This window comes from Cupressus sempervirens, chromosome 1 (genome assembly GCF_028749045.1).
Source record: "Cupressus sempervirens isolate cs-2001-9-10 chromosome 1, ASM2874904v1, whole genome shotgun sequence".
NCBI classification, from domain to species: domain Eukaryota; kingdom Viridiplantae; phylum Streptophyta; class Pinopsida; order Cupressales; family Cupressaceae; genus Cupressus; species Cupressus sempervirens.
The window spans coordinates 396,763,021-396,780,216 of NC_143118.1; positions in this window are offsets into that span (position 1 = coordinate 396,763,021).

A 17,196-nucleotide genomic window follows, 5' to 3' on the forward strand; every position below is an offset into this window, starting at 1 on the left:
TATGGCTTTGAAAGCTTCCATGGTTTTATTATAATGGTATTTTTAGTTGAATAATACATGGTGATGGATTCTTTTAATTGGTGACTAGATTTTTCCCTCAATGAGAGTTTCCTAGGGTATATCTTGTGTCACAATTTTGTGGGTATGTTGTCTATTCTCTTGTATGTGGATTTTAATTGCATATTTATTTCAAATCTATTATGATTTACTTGAAAATGGTTATATTATTTATTGTGAGTTTCCTTACATGTGGTATCAGAGCTATGGTTTTATTGTTGTAACCCTAGATTGAATCCATGGGAATGCATGAGAGGATAAGAAAAAAGGGCAAGATATTTATTATAGATATGAGGGTTTTAAGTTTTCTATTATGATGGGATGTTGGTAGATTTTGGGCTTATGAAATTGTTGGAAAAAATGGATCTTTTAGATGTTTCATTTAAATGAAGGTTTTAGGGGGTGCTTACAAAAATGGCCTCCTAGGCAAAATCAAACCTCACCATCGGATCCAAGTTGACATTTCCATAAATTTTGATATATAATATGCCTTAGGTTTGCCATATTTAGAGGAAATGAAAGATTTTTTTAGTTTCATCCCATGATGGCCATCAAATTTAATCCTAACAAAAACTTTGTTACAATTTTTTTTTTTTAAAATCACAGTGAATTTGGTAAACATAATGTCTTAGTAAAATGACCATAACTTTCTATCAAGATGCCAGATTTTAGACTTCTTACAAGTGTTGGAAAGCTAATTCAAAGAAGTACAACTTGGTGTGGGTTTTCTTTTGTGATTTTTACATTTTATCAAGTTTTAGGAGCCTAAAGGTTAGATGTTTTTTTATTTTGAACACAAATTAGAACATAACTTGGGCATGTAGAGTCAGATTTCAAACTTCAAGTAGTCAATGAAAATCTAATCAAGACCTTTACACATTAGTTTAGATTTGTTGTAGGTTTAGCATAGTTTATTTGGTGATATATTAATCTAAATAGTTTATGATATATATTGACTGTGGTAACATTGTGAGTCTATGACATTATATGTTTAGATATTTAAGATTTGATGTCATTGTATTCTCATTTCATATTTTAGATTGGTCTATGATGATATGGTTATTTGTGTTTGGATTTGGATATGTATGATGACTTATTGGGTTTACAAGTTGTACAGTGTTGTAAGCGATCTATACTTACATGTTGCATTTATGGCTTGGTTATGGTTTGTCTTTGTCCATTGATCTTTCATTTATGTATATTCAGATTGGTGGCTTAGATTTGGGTTTTTTATGCCCTATGTCACATGATTTTATGATTTTTCTTCATGAAGAAGGGATGAGATCTTGTTACCAGGTACAGTCATGGTGGAGGATTGTGATTGACTATTTTATGCTGACAAGTTGGACACATTGAGAGTTAGTTTCTTGGTTCATGGATGTGATCATGGTGCCATAGATTTTGGCATGACATAAATAGATATGAAGGTACATCATTGATGTTCATTGGTTTGGATTCCTAATTTAGTTATGGTGGTGTATCTTCTTGATTAAGGATTATGGTTATTTGGTTTCTTTTGAGGAGCTCATGATGTGTAGTTTGAGTTCTTTGATAGTTTGAAGCCTTGCTTGATTCTCATGGTTAGAGGATGGTTTTTTCATCATGATGTCTTGGATAGCTTGGATACATAGTTTAGTGAGATCTTGTGATAGTGATGGGGTGACAATATAGGATTAGTTCCTAGTTTAGTTTGTATCTTCTTGGGTTTGGAGATCTTTGTTTCACTTGGTACTCACACTTTGATTGTATGAATGTAGAAATAGAGGATCTTCATGTAGGAGATGGATTTAGATGATTCCATAGATGACTTGGTAACATGGTTGAGTGGGAGTTTTTTGGAATTGATATATTTATTAAGTTTTTGTAGATGTTGGAGGTTTATCTTAGATCCTATTGCTGCAAAAGCATCTTTGACATTTGCATGGTTCACTTGTTATCTTCATGGTGTGTGAAGATGGTTAGATCTTGAGGACTCATGGGGTTATTGATTATCTTTATGGTGTGTAAAGATGGTTCTTAATGGTATATGGAGATGGTTTTTCTTCATGGTGTGTGGAGATGGTTGCATCTTGAGGACTAATGAAGTTCTTAGTAAAGGTATGGTTTATGCTCTCATTTGACATGTTATCCTTGGTGTGGGGATGGTTTTATTATTATGTCATGGTATACTCTTAATGTGTGCTTAGAGTTTTGACATGTTATAGTATGTTCATATGGAGCATTTTATCTCTTTTGGTTGAGATGTTTTAGATCATTTTGTCATGTTTATGTTCTCGGGGCCATGGTTGGAACTTTGACATCGATCATGGTATACTTTCTTGGCATTGAGTACATTGATCATAAGTTGGATACTTCATGATATTGCTATGTTGCATTTGGAGCTAGCATGGATTGATTATTTATAAGTGCTCATGGATACTTAGAGGTGGTGGTGATGTTGATTTCTTTTGGATTACAGAATTATTTGTTGAGATAGTTGTAGTGATGTTGATTATTAGAGGGGCATTCACTTCATATGGACTCAAGAAGAGATTATTCTTAGATGAACCTTGGTAGGAGACTTGGATATCTTGATGAGAATTATCATTCCCCACTCTTGGTCTACTTGGTAGTTTTGCTACTTGAGAAGTATAATCCATTATTTCTCTCAGGTGCATTATATTTATGCTTGTCTTTCATGGATATGGATCTTGAGCTATGGTACATGAGTTTTTTCTAGAGGGTTCATTTGAGAGATGGCTTAGCATTGGTTATCTCTATTTGCATATGTTGTTATTCTGGTTGAGTTTTAAAGATGGTTTTATATTGGACATATTCCTTGGTTTAGGAATGGTTTATGAGTTTAATCTTCTCGTGAGAGGCTTACATCCATGATTAGTTATATGGTATGGTTTTTGTGTTGTTGAGGCTTCTTGGTTGTGGTTTTATGGAGGAGATCATACTTGCATAGTTTACATCTAGAGGTGTGTGTAGAAGGACATGATACAAGTTATGATTTGTATGGTTTCTTTTAGTCTTGGTCATCTTCCTAGATGTTCTATTTCACTTACATTGGATTTGAGATTGGTTAGAGATTATGATCAATAGTTTGTGCTCATGTATGTCATGTAAGAGATCACATGGTTATTCCTTTATCTCTTTCCTCTATTGGTTGTAGAGAACTTGAGAGAGCATTGGAGACTTGTTATGAGAGTTTTTCTTGTAGGTTATTTATTTATGTATTGTGGATTTCCTTGATATTACATAGATTCACTTCTTTGAGATGTTGTGAGTGGATTGGTTATAGATTTGACATTATCTTTTGTAGTGGGAGCTTCTTGGTATATATGTGGCAAGTATTTCTCTTGAGGCTTGTGGTTGCAGATTACATATTAGATATGTTGATGATGTGAGATTCACTTGGTATATCTCTAGAGGTATGGATAGTTGGATGGGTTTGGCACTTTTTTTGGGTGCTATTTCAGCTATGAATACTTTTGACAACTATGAATACATATGATTACCTTTGGATCAAATTTTTGTATTTGGCATTTCAATTGGTATAGGATTTTAGGATCTTCTAATATGATATATTGGGTGGCTTTCTCTTTGGATGACTTCTATATATGTCCAGTGGTAGTGGCATAATACCAAGTGGCTTCATTCATGTTTGAGATATTGGATACTTTGATTTTGTTGTAGGTACTAGGATAAAGCACTTCACATACTTTGATCTATGATGATGGATGTGCTAGGAGGGATTGTTCCCTTGTTCATTCATGTGACTATGGATTGACCTTATGCAATGTATAAAACAAGTGGGAGATTTTTGAGATAATGGGTGTTGCACACAATGCATAATATTGTTATATTTTATTATGTAATGTTGCATCTAGATGGATGTGCAACATGTAAAGAATCCCATGGGATATACTTGATAAGTTGTATTGTAGCATTGTGATAATATTCCATGTAATTATTTAATATTGGAAAAAGAATTAAATTTCCAATATTAAATGTGGGGTCAATGGGTTAGGTAGCACATGGTTTATGTAATACGACATGGTGGTTTTGTGAGACTTGCTACTATATAAACAGCCACAAGGGTAGTTGTTGGTGTGAGAAGATAAAAGGGCAAAAGATAAGAGTTCAGCAAAAACAATTTAAAAAGTTAGCCAAGGGAGCATTTATGAACATTGGAAGCATGGCATGGGATGTGTAGATTCATTCTTGTTCACATAGATTGGTTGGTGGTGGCTATGGCTTTGAAAGCTTCCATGGGTGTATTGCAATGGTAATTTTAGTTGAATAATACATGGTGATGGATGTTTTTAGAGGCTAGGTTTTTCTTGTGTCACAATTTTGTGGGTATGTTGTCTATTCTCTTGCATGTGGATCTCAATTTCATATTTATTTCAGATCTATTATGGGTTATGTGGAAATGGTTATATTCTTTATTGCAAGTTTCCTTACAAATAGTCCTGAAACACACCTTCTAACTCCAAAATCACTAAAATCTCAAAGAATAATAAAGAAATGAACTTTCTGATGGAGAAAAAACCCAAGAACAGAATAGAAAAGGGAAAATTATATTAACTAAGAAAATAAGCTAGTACAAATAGTACAGAGAAAATAAACTTCAAGACATGCCCTAAGGGCTTACAATAGCATAAATGTGGAGATAATTTCTCCTTTCAATACCTCCTCTCAAACTCCACTCCGAACTGCCTTTTACAATGCCAAAAATCTCCTTCAATAGACCCCAAAGGGTTAAGGACTAGGAGTACATTCTAGAAAGTGCTAGTAGGCATCCACCGACCAAATAAAAGGTTCTAGAAGCTACGTTAGAAGTTGGTGCAAATCTAGAAGAATCCAAAAATGGTAACCGAACTTTTGCGAGGCATAACTTTTGAACCGTAGCTCCGATTGACGAACCGTTTACATTTTCGAAAAGCTCTCAAAGTGCTCTATAGTCCTATGGACCAGCTTTGCTTGTCCCCCATTTTTTAGCCCTTTTTGAGGTCATTTAATACCCCTAACCTAACTTTGAAGCATTCTTAGGAGGTCTCCAAAACCCAAAAAACTGCAATAACTTTCAAACTGTGGTGCCTTTTGACCTGATTCTTTTTCTAGAATGCTCTAAATCACAATTACATTCATTTGGCCAATTCACACCTTCTAGGTCACCAAAATGATGGCCTAGTTACATGCTCCTATTTTTTCAGGATTTTCAAACACATTGATGTGGAATTGTGAGAGTTGGAACCTTTATTTGACCCAAATGGGAATCCAAAAATGAAAACACATGAAATAGAAACTAAGTCTAAGTATATTTTTTTGGGTGACACAGGATTGCCCTTATACCTCTGGATGCTCCTGCGTCAGACACCCAAGGTAGATTGAAAAGTGACCCTATCACTTTATGAATGGTAAAGGAAATCCCAAATGGGAAACCACAACTACTAAAATCCAAGTTGAGTCCTCAATTGGTCGTCCTTTCCATTTGACCAAATACTCTTCATATTGCCTATTTCTAGTACTCCTACCCACACGATGATCTAGAATGTCTTCTATCTCCTCCTTCTTAGAAGCAGGAATTGGACATGGCTCTAACACCAGCTCCTCATCTACACCATGATCATGATACTCTGTTAAATTTGCAATGTTGAAAATGGGAGAAATGTGAATACCATCTGGTAGCTCCACCTCATATGCATTTCCTGAGTCCTGTTTCTTTAGAATCTTGTAGGGGCCAAATTTCTTCATTTTTAGCTTGTTGTAAGTACCGGCAGGAAATATTTCTTTTTTTAAGTATACCATGACTAAATCGCCTACTTGGAATTCCTTATGTCTTCTCCTTTGATCAGCCCTAGCTTTATACTCTTGATTCATCTTGGTAATGTGTGCTTGAACCTCCTCATGTAGACGTTTGAAATGTTCAGCAAATTCCTCAGCTTTAGCACTTTTCCTCTCCCCTTGTTCTATCTTCCTTAGCTCTGGTGCAGTCCTTGGGCTACTCCCATATACGATTTGGAATGGTGATTTTCCAGTACTCCTATTTATAGAGTTATTATAAGAAAACTCTGTCTATGGTAGAATCAAATCCCATCCCTTGGGCTTATCCCCAACTAAACATCTCAACAAATTGCCGAGACTTTTGTTTACAACTTCTGTTTGGCCATCAGTTTGTGGGTGATGTGTGGAACTAAATTTCAAGTCGGTTCTTAACTTTTTCCACAATGTCCTCCAAAAATACCCCACAAATTTAGTATCTCTGTCAGAAACTATGCTCCTTGGAAGACCATGTAGTCTTACCACCTCTTTGAAAAACAAGTTTGCAATATGGATAGCATCATGAGTTTTGTGGCATGGAATGAAATGTGCCATTTTGGAGAACCTATCAACCACCACGAATATTGAGTCATTACCCCTTTGTGTCCTTGGCAATCCAAGAAGAAAATTCATACTTATGTCCTCCCATGGCCTTGATGGAATAGGCAATGGCTGATATAGGCCAGTATTGTGACTAAACGCCTTGGCAACTTGACAAACTTGGCAACTTTGTACAAACTTCTTCACATTTTATGAAATTTGAGGCCAAAAATAATGTTCTTTAAGAATGGAAATGGTCTTATCTCTACTGAAATGTCCTACCATCCCTCCACTGTGTTTCTCCTTAATTAGATTTTCCCTCATGGAACTCCTTGGAATGCACAATTGACTACCCTTGAACAACATGTCATCCTGAATCAAATAGTCTAACCACTTGGTTCTATCTACAACAATAGGTTCTTTAAAAGCTTTCCATGCTTCAACAAAATTAGGATCCTCAGGGTAGAAATTCTTGAGTTCATCAAACCCAACTACTTCAACCTGCATTACTGTAAGCAAGAACTATCTCCTACTTAGTGCATCTGTAACCTTGTTAGATTTTCCACTTCTATGCTTCAACACAAATGTATAACTTTGCAAGAACTCTACCAATTTCATATGCCTCTGATGATCAGTATAAAAAACAAATTCCTTTGGCAATAAATAATGCCTCCATTTCTTTAAGGCCTGAATTATTGCATAGAACTCTTGATCATAAACAAAATACTTCTTCTTTGCATCATTCAATTTCTCACTAAAATATGCAATAGGCTTACCTTCTTGGCTTAATACAGCCCCAATAGCGCTGCCACTGGCATCACAATCTACCTGGAAAACCTTTCTAAAATCTGGAAGTGCCAACACAGGCTGTTCTGTTACCTTCTTCTTCATAAATTCAAAACTTCTCATAGCTGCTACAGTCCATTTGAACTCTTTTCTATCCCCTCTTATTGTATCAGTTAGAGGTGCACATATGCCACTGAAATTCTTAATAAACTTCTTGTAAAAACTAACTAGACCATGAAATGATCTTACCTCAGTAGCAGACCTTAGAGTAGGCCATTCCAAAATGGCTTTTACCTTCTCTAGATCCATTTTGAGACCTTCGGGTGATATAAAAAACCCCAAATAGACTAACTCCCTTTTTGCAAAGATACATTTCTTCAGATTAATTAATAGTTTCTCTTCCCTTAGCCTTTCAAGGACACTACGAATATGCAGTAAATGTTCTTCCAAAATCTTGCTGAAAATTAAAATATCATCCAAATAGACAATAACAAATTTTCCCAAGAACTTCTTAAGTACCTCATTCATGAGCCGCATGAAGGTGCTTGGGGTGTTCGTCAATCCAAAGGGCATGACTAACCACTCATAAAGATCCTCCTTGGTCTTGAAGGTTATTTTCCACTCATCTCCTTCTCAAATCTATATCTGATGATAACCACTCTTCAGATCTATCTTTGTGAAGTACTGAGCTACACTCAAGCAGTCCATAAGGTCATCCATCCTTGGCAAAGGAAATCGGTACTTGATGGTTATCCTATTTATAGCTCGAGAATCTCTACACATCCTCTACTCTCCATCGTTCTTTGGTGCAAGTACCGCAGGTACTGCACATGGACTCGGGCTCTCTCGAATCAAGCCCTTACTCAATAGCTCCTAAACCTGTCTATTTAGCTCCTCTATTTCAGTAGGAGTCATCCTATGAGCAGCCTTGTTAGGAAAACTAGCTCCTGGAATTAGATCTATCTGATGACTGATTTGCCTTATTGGTGGCAATCCATCTGGAACATTATCAGAGATAATATCTCCAAACTCCCCTAGTAAATGTGAAACTTCAAGTGGTATTTCACTACTACCTTCTTTATCTTTCTTAGGAATCAAAGCATAGCACATATGCTGATGTTTCATGCCATCTAAAAACTTCCTTCCATCAACAAGACAAATCCTAGCACTGCTACATACCTTTTCACCTTCCTTTTTCATGGGCTTCAATTTGTGGCGAACTCCATCCTTTGTCAGAGAGTAAGTGTTTGCATGTCCATCATGCACTGCATGTCTATCAAACTACCATGGTCTACCCAAAAATAGATGGCAAATATCCATCGAAATAACATCACAGAGAACTTCATCATGGTAACTCCCAATTTTGAATTTTACTAAACATTGTTCACTTACCAGGACCTTATGATCATCTTTTACCCAAGCAATTCAATAGGGTTGGGGATGTTTCTCCCTCTTGAGCTTCAGCTTAGAGACCATCTCTTCTGATACCAAGTTATCAGTGCTACCACCATCAATGATCACGTCACAACATTTATCCTCACACTTGCATCTGGTACGGAACAAACTCCTCCGTTGTCCTAGTTCAATCTCACCACTTAGTAGGACTCTTTCATTTACCAAGGTCTCTCCTCTTTCTGCATCCTCTGAATGTGATGATTGTGCATCCTCATCCACATGAGCAACCCTAGCTTGGCCCTCAGCTCTCCTATTTGTCTTTCCTTGTCGTTGAGGGCATTAAAAGGCACAATTACCTTCTTCATTGTAATGGAAATAGGTACTATGGAAGCCTCCTCTTCCTTTTCCACATCCTCTACTTCTTCCTCTCTGATTTCCAAAGTCTTGGTCACAGGAGCAGTTGAAACCCTCATTCCTCTAGTTCCCGCTAGTATCCTTGTCTTCATTTTTCTTTTGGGTTTCATTGCAGCCTCCAGATGACCTACCGCTTCCCCTTCCTCCTTGACTGCACCCTCTTTGTCTTCCTTCAAACCTTTTATTTAGCTTCTCTTCAACTCATAGGGCAAACTGGTATGCCTCTTCAATGCTGGTCATTCTTACTAGACTTAATTCCTCCTAGATGCTAGGTCGCAACCCACTGATATAATGAGCAACCTTCTCCTTATTTGCTTCTGCATGCCCCGCTCTAATCAAGAGTTGATAAAATTCCTCTGTATATTCTTGGACTGATCTTCCTGCTTGCTTTAACCCATGCATCTTCTTAAACAAATCAAGCTCATAGTCTACAAGAATGAACTGCTTCTTCAATTTGTCCACCATGCGATTCCATCTTGTGATCTTCTCCTTTCCTCTTCTGTTTCTTTCCAATTGACCCTCTTGCCACTAGATTTTGGCATGGCCTTTTAGTTTTTCCTTTGCAAACTTAACCCTATCTGGGTCCCTGATATCCTCATACTCAAAGTATTCTTCCAGTTCATTGATCCAATCGATCAACTCATCTGGTTTCAAATTTTCTAAAAATACACCCACTTCAATAGTAGGTCTTTTCCCAAAATTAGTAATGGCCCTAAAAAGCCTTTCCTCTGCATGATTCAGAACTTCCCTGTCAAATTCCTCTTCTGGTCCCATTACTTCTTCTTCATTGTCATCCTCACTGTTGTCACCTGCAGCAACATTTGCTCCTCTATGAAGCTCCTCTTGCAATGCTTGTACCTACCTCTGGAGGGATCTAACCTCCTCAAGATTAATAGCTCTAGCCCTTCCGCCATGCTCTCTTCGTGGAGGCATCTTCTAACTTGAACCCACAACCACATAGTCTTGGTGCAAACTGCCTCATAGTCAGCGCTCTGTCTACACACTCAGGAAAACCTGCTCTGATACCACTTGATGGAGACACAACGCAAGAACAGAACAGAAAAGGGAAAATTATATTAACTAAGAAAATAAGCTAGTACAAATAGTACAGAGAAAATAAACTTCAAGACATGCCCTAAGGGCTTACAATAGCATAAATTTGGAGATAATTTCTCCTTTCAGTACCTCCTCTCAAACTCCACTCCGAACTGCCTTTTACAATGCCAAAAATCTCCTTAAATAGACCCCAGAGGGTTAAGGACTAGGAGTACATTCTAGAAAGTGCTATTAGGCATCCACTGACCAAATAGAAGGTTCCAGAAGCTGCGTTAGAAGTTGGTGCAAATCTAGAAGAATCCAGAAACGGTAATCAAACTTTTGAGAGGCATAACTTTTGAACCGTAACTCCGATTGACGAACCGTTTACATTTTTGAAAAGGTCTCAAAGTGCTCTATAGCCATATGGACCATCTTTTCTTGTGCCCCATTTTTCATCCCTTTTTGAGGTCATTTAATTCCCCTAACCTAACTTTGAAGCATTCTTAGGAGGTCTCCAAAACCTGAAAAATTGCAATAACTTTCAAACCGTGGGGCCTTTTGACCTGATTATTTTTCTAGAATGCTCTAAATCACAATTACATTCATCTGGCCAATTCACACCTTCTAGGTCACCAAAATGATGGCCCAATTACATGCTCCTATTTTTTTGGGATTTTCAAACACACTGGTAGTGGAACTGTGAGAGTTGGAACCTTTATTTGACGAAAATGAGTATCCAAAAATGAAAACACATGAAACAGAAACTAAGTCTAAGTTTTTTTTTTTGGGTGACACAAGATTGCCTTTATACCTCTGGATGCTCCTGCATCACTTTCTTATAGCTTTACCTTGTCAAGAAATTACAAACTTCTGACTTACAAACTCCTAGTTGTTGAGGAGATACCCAAACCTTTAAACTCTTGAATTGATGATGGTTTCACTATTGAATATGGTAACTAGCCTTCAAAATCCAATAATTTGTTGTTCTACTCTTTATGAAGGTTCTTAATCATTCTATGAATTTATGAAACATTCCAAAAATTCATGTAGATCATAGACCCACTTATGCCATGTTCCTAATTGTCGATTCTCTACATTTTCCTTGCAACAACATCTATCTTGCTGATTTTCAGCCAACTCTTCACAAAGAATAGTGGTTATGGTTCAAACCCATAAGATGGATATTAAGAAAACCAAGAAGACCCTTAAAATCTTCCACTATCTTTATTTAGTGATAGTATGCAGCTAAAGTGGCATTTCACTCTAACAAAGTATAGGTTTGATATTCTAAATTAGGGAGTAATGATATTTGATAATAACTCAATGATCCTATATACAAGTTTAACATCAAAAATAATTCTTAGAAATTCCTTTCCATATAAAAAAAACTTAATAATCATCACCACCTTGAGATAGGAGAGCATATATCAAGACTACAATTCTAATACTAGTGTATAAGTCAATTTTCACAAAACAAAACATATTTTTATTATACAAAATTGTACACCATACTCTGCACTTTTCTTCTCCACATCTCTTCTTTGTTTTCCACATGAAAATGTACAATTTTATACTAACATGAACTTTCACCTCCTCTATGAGGTCATTCAAGATAGATGACTTCCCATCTTCCATAAATTTTCATTTTTGCACCAAAAAAAAAATTGCTAACAACTTTTTGACAATTTTACATTTTTTTCACATATTTGTATTTTATGCTCTCACAAGCTTTCTAGGCACCCTAAATAGGTCCAAAATCTCATCATGATATTTTAACACTTGATTACACTCCATTTATGACCTTGTATGACATGTTTCCACTTTAGACTCACTTTGACCCACATTTCTTAAAATACGAACTTGGTCAACATGATCTTAATTGAACACTAAATAACGTGAAATGAAATAACTAATCCTCTAATCTAACATGACTCAAAAACATGATATTTATGACTCAAAATTACATTGGAGATGGCTAGGGTGCTCATTCAACAAAAAATTTCTGATTTCTTTCATTATATCATAATTTGACATTAGATAAACTTTTGAAAATATGTCATTATACCTTAGAAGAAGCTTGAGGTGTAGTTTCCCTCATGTCAAAGGCTTTGATTCTTAAAATTTAAAGATCTTAATATCATGAAAGCACCTCCACCTAGACCACTTTACTTCACCACACCCAAACACAATGAAGTTGCTAAAGTAACCCACAACATGACACCCTTATCTAAGTACATCAGTCCCAATGTCATAAAATTTCTCATCATCTATTGCACTAACTCTATGTTCTACTCCAATAAATTCATATTTTTCCTCTTAACTCCAACCTTTTGTATCAAGAAAGCACTAATGTGATGTGATTTGAATTGAAGAAGCAATCACTATAGTAAAATAAGTAGAATTTAGCACCTTCAAATTAAATTATAACTTTAAACTCTCATCCTCGGTTAGACCAAACAAAGAGGAAATGATTTTAAGAAGACAATTTTTTAGTAAGTAGCTAACAAGATAGTTAAAAATTTGATAGGAAAGAGGAGGAGATCCAATGTCATATTAACTTCTAAGTTTTACATGTTATTAAATTAGATTGACCTATTACAAGAACAAGTACAATATGCCACATTTTGAGTACACTAGAAGCCACCATCAATCTAGTAATTAAAAGAATAAATTGCAGAGAAATTAAACTCTAGTTGATTCAATTCATGTAAAAAATGGTCAAGAAAAATTTATAAATATCCAACTATGAGTGTAGAATACAATGTGCATTGACATCATGGAAGAGAAGTTGAGATCTCTAATATGATCTAAAGCTTGATGAATACCAATACTTAACAAGCCTTTGTGAAAATGTATTACCAAGTATGTTGATACAACAATGGAAGAAATATGATCAATGTCTGTCTCAATTAGTCGATAGTGGAAATATTTACACCATTTTTGTGAGTGAGCAATAGATTTTTTTCTTCTTTTTCTATTATATGTTCTTATTATCTTAAGAATTAATACTATTTTACTCTTTGTTTACATATTATTTTGTTAAAAATATAGAATTAATATAAAAAATATTCATTCATGCATTATTTCTTTCTTTCTATATTTTTTTTCCTATCTTTTTTCTTTTTCCTTTTCTTTTTCTTAGCTCATGCGTCATCCTCTTACTATCTTGTTTTATACTCTGACATCTTTTATATCAAAAGTATAAAAAAAAAGTTATTTTATTCATATTAATTTGTACTTCTACTACATATTTTAAATTTAAGAATTATTATTGTAAGAATTTTCCTAATGGCAAAATTCACCCAGGAACTAAGAACTCAAACACAAGCACAACTGTAGACCAGAAAGAGAGAGTATGATCAGAATGATGATATATTCAATATTCCATGCTCAAAGTACACTAGGAGTGCCTATATATAAAGGCCTTTGAGATACATCTAGAATGCCTCGTAATCAACTAGATGATAAGTCATACAACTAGGCACATGTCCATGAGATATGGGTTATCCTCCATTAAGCACGAAAGTAAGTGCAGTGATGAGAGGATAAGCCTACAAAGGTGTGACACACAAATTAGTGTTGTGGACACCATGTGCTAAAATAAAGTTACATACTCTTGTGTTGTCAAAATGACAACTCAGAAAAGGTGTGCAAACTCCTAAGTGTCTCGCAAAATAAAATAATAAAATAATGCATTAACCTAAGTAAAGTAAGTGTAAATAATGAATACGTATTTACACCAAAAATTATAAGCTTTATTAGATATGTTTTTTTTTTCATGTTATATTTTTAATTATTGCACTCTTGCTCTTTTTTGTTTTTTCTTTATCATATATTTTGTTTTTCATTTTTTAAATTTATTTTTTTTTAAATTCCTTTTGATATTATTATCTTTTTAGATAATTTAGCCTTATTTTAATTTCTGATTTATTTGTTTCAATATGGTATTAAGTCTTATGAAAGATGAATTAATATATGAATTATTATTAATTTATCATTTGATTAATACTTTCCAATTGTTTGTTGTGTTATTTATTTTCTTTAGTTGCATTCTTTTGATTTTTAGTTTTTCCACTTTGTTTGTTTGTGTGCGTGCATGCCTGCATGTGTGCATGCATGCATTTGTGTGTGCATGCATGTGCGGGTGTGTGCATGTATGTGTGTGTGCGAACACAAGCACACACATGTATATGTGTGTGAATTAACACTTTATATATAGTGTATAACATATGTGCATTATTTAGTTTTATTTTAATATTATATATTATCCAATAAATACATTTTTATTTTTATTTTTTATCACTAAGAATGTCCATGGCTATTATGATGTATGCTCTAGCCTAATATTTTATTAATTAAGATAAGAGGCTTTCTACAGTGGTAGCAATGTTCAATATAAACATTTTCCATTTTGAAAAAAAATTGACGTTCATTTACATGTCAGAAAAAATAAAATAGAAATAAACTAAATATAATTATAATTAAAATAGTGAAAATTACAGAGAGGAAATGGAAGTAAAAATGAGGCAGATCAAGAGTTTTGAATCATTTCCTTATGCCTCTTAGACTTACATAAATATGCGATGATGAAAATTATGGGATTATGAAAATAGACGCCTCGAAAAGGATATCTCTCAGCTTATTTTATATATAATATAGATAAATATAATGTAAAACTATATAATTCATTAATATGAATTATTATTATATCTATTATTTATTTAGTCTTTATATGTTCTGTTTTGTTTTATATTTTTTATTATTAATCTTAATTATGATATATTCTATCATTAGCATAACATTTTTATTTTATATATTCTATGAGTAATATATTACCATATTAATATATTATATATTCATTAAATAAATAAATATATATATATATATATATATATATATATATATATATATATATATATATATATATATATATATATATATATATATATATATATATATATATATATATATATATATATATATATATATATATATATATATATATATATATATATATAGTGATTATATGTAATCTTATTACTAATATTTATTTACTTTAATTAACATGATTATGTATTCTTTTATTATTTTAATCTTATACTTAATTCTTATTATCATTAAAGTCCACTTTGGAAAAGGGGACATTACATTTTTTTAGTGAGATTAGAGATATTTAAACCTCTTTCTTCCTACTCTAAATTGTTAATTCTTTGAATTTATTTTAATGTTATGTTTTTTCAAACCACAATAATACAACCATTCACATTAGGAATAATGACATTGTCTTGCTAATATTTTTATTTTATAGGCATTTCTTAATTACTTAAATTTTAATCTCATGTTTTCTTTGATATTTTTTGTATTGTTTTTTAAAGGGTACTAGCTCAATGGAAGAGCACCTACTCTACAAGTAGGAGGGTGGTGGTTCAATTCTACTGTCTCATAATATGACTAAATTAATGATTAAATAAATGATCAAATAAACTACCAAATCAACTATCAAATAAATTGTCAAATAAATGTTTGAATAAAATATCAAAATAATGACCAAATAAACTACCAAAAATGATAAATTGAACTACCAAATAAATGATCAAATAGACTACCAAATCAATGACCAAATAAAATACCAAAATAACTACCACATAAAATACCAAAAAAGATCAATTGAACTACTAAATAAATGATAAAATAACAACAATAAACTACCAAATAAACTACTTGTTAATAACAATCAATGATCAAAATAGTTTAACCATAAATTTGGTTGTGAGATAAATGTTTGGCAATAAACTACCACTAGTCATGTGATCAAAATTAGTGATATATCTTCAATTTTTAATAGTTTATTTAGTCATATATAATTAGTTGTGTGCTAGTGTATATGAAAGACTAATATGTACAGTATGATGTGAGTCTTGTCTTTTTTTGGTTTTTTACCCATCATTATATGTCCAAGTTATCTATTGATTTGGATCTCTACTGCAGTACTCCTCTTATTTCATTTAGTGATGGTCTTATGGGATTGTAGGTGCCTGCCTCTTTATGCCTAAAGTAGCCATAATGCTTCATGTTAAAGATTACTGATTCAACAACTTTTTGCCTTTCTACTATTGTATAATATGTAAATTACTTCATAGTCACAAGGATGTTATGTTTCTCTGCATCCTTCTATGTGCTTCTGGGATATTTGTAATTATTAAATAGTGATGTAGTTTCTAGGTCTTCTTACCATATCCTTACTATCTGATGTAATTTAGAGACATTGAATTTGGGGACTTTTAAATTCTTCCCCATAATAGTAGCCCTTCACTTCTAACTTTTTTCTATTGATGGGTTCATGAACAAAGTTTTTTTTCCTAGTTCATTTCTTCGACAGCTCCTTGTCTTGGAACTAGTAGAAATTGTATATATATATATATATCAAGTGGCTATGCCACCTTTTTTTAAAAATTTGAAAAAAAAAACTTATTAAAATACAATATTTATTAAAAAAATAAATTTTATACTTATTAAATCCCAAATCAAAACTTTAAATGAACTTATTTTAAAGGAAAAATGAAGTCATTAAATAATTTCCTTTGAAGTAATTTAATTTTTTATAGTAATAATATTTTTGATCATTTACATTATGTTTTTTTTAATAAAATATTAATATCATTTTTTAATTAAATTAATTAATAATATCATGTAGTGTCTAAATATAAATTAATTTTTAATTTTTTAATAACAAATTTATACAATTTATTTAATATATTTTAAATATCACATTAATAATATTAAAATTTTGATTTTCTAAAACTAATGAATGTAATATAATCAACTTGTACTTATTCAATAAAACACTAATGTTAGCTTCTATTTATCTATATAAATAGTTTTATTCTATTATATTTTTATAAAATAATGATATAAATACCAAAGTCAATTAAAAATTAATGGATACAAAACTATTACATCATATATCTTAATAGAGCACTTAGAATAACTTTAGTTGAGATTTTTATAATACTTGTAGACATATATTTTTTTGAAAAAAGATACTTTATTATTGATCTCAAAATTTACAAATGATAGTTAAGATCTCATAATTTATAGTAGATAACTTCAAATGACCAACCTAATTAAATAAAACCTAAAATTTCTAATCAATGA